Consider the following 1,371-nt stretch of genomic DNA (forward strand, 5'->3'; position numbering starts at 1 on the left):
GTTAGGTGAAATTACTGTTGAGTTTCATTTCAGAACAATATTGAGTTTTGATTGTTTTTGGATTTAGCCTTAGGCTTAGCTAGTGCTAAGAATATGGTAAGAGGTACACTCAAGTGGAACTGGGGAATATTGGGTTAGGGTAAGAATCAGAGGTCAGGGTCAGGTTAAAGGTCAGGATCGAAAATTGGATCAGGGTCAGGGTTGGGATTATAAATGTGGGTTGGGGTTGACATCTGGGTCTGGGTTGGGATTTGGATTGGGATCGAGGTCAGGGTTTGATCAGGGTCAGTGTCAACATAGGGTAAAGTTTAGGAGTTAGGATTAGGTTCTGGATAAGTGTTGGGATAAGGATCATTATCACATTTTTCTCATTACTTTAGCTTTGTAATAAGTGTTGGGGTACAGATGTGTGAGGCCTTTAAGATTTGGTTTATTCAATGTTGTCTATTATAGGTTTAGAAACAGTTTGCTGGGAATTTGATTGAGATTAAACTCAATGTATAAATCAACTTTGATAGAATTGTTATCTTAACTATGTCTAGTTACTAATGGTGAATAAGGAGTATCTCTCAACTTATTTATATATTGTTTCTTTCAACTGTGTTTCCAGGTGGTATGAATGCATATGTGTAGCTTTTTAAAAAATGTATACTTAAGAACTTTAATTTTTAGGCCTTTTGTTGTAAAAGATATAATTTTTTTTTCTTTATTATTATTTTTAATGCATTTTTGGTTTGGGGGTGCATATGAAGAACATGCAAGATTGTTGCATAGGTCACACATGGCAGTGTGATTTGCTCCCTTCCTCCCCATCACCTATATCTGGCATTTCTCCCCATGCTATCCGCCCCAACTACCCACCCACACTGTCCCTCCCCTATTTCCCCTCAGAAGACCCCAGTGTGTAGTGCTCCCCTCCTAATGTCCATGTGTTCTCATTGTTCAACCCTCACCTATAAGTGAGAACATGCAGTGTTTGATTGTCTGCTCTGTGTCAGTTTGCTGAGAATGATGGTTTCCAAGTTCATCCATGTCCCTACAAAGGACATGAACTCATCGTTTTTTTGTTTGTTTGTTTCATTTTGTTTTGTTCTGTTTTGTTTTGTTTTTGTACAGTTTACCCATCTGATGAAGGGCTGATATCCAGAATTTACAAAGAACTGAAACAGATTTACAAGAAAAAAAAAAAAAAAAGAATCCCATTCAAAAGTGGGCAAAGGATATGAAAAGACACTTTAAAAATGATATAGATATTTTTTAAATACCATATTCCAGTTTTAAAATTCCACTTGTATCCATATATAATTGCTGATATGTAGGACATCAGTTGACTTTTGCCCATCGGCAATCAACTTTGCTTTTATCTCTGTC

This window comes from Saimiri boliviensis, chromosome Y, assembly GCF_048565385.1.
Source record: "Saimiri boliviensis isolate mSaiBol1 chromosome Y, mSaiBol1.pri, whole genome shotgun sequence".
Lineage (NCBI taxonomy): Eukaryota > Metazoa > Chordata > Mammalia > Primates > Cebidae > Saimiri > Saimiri boliviensis.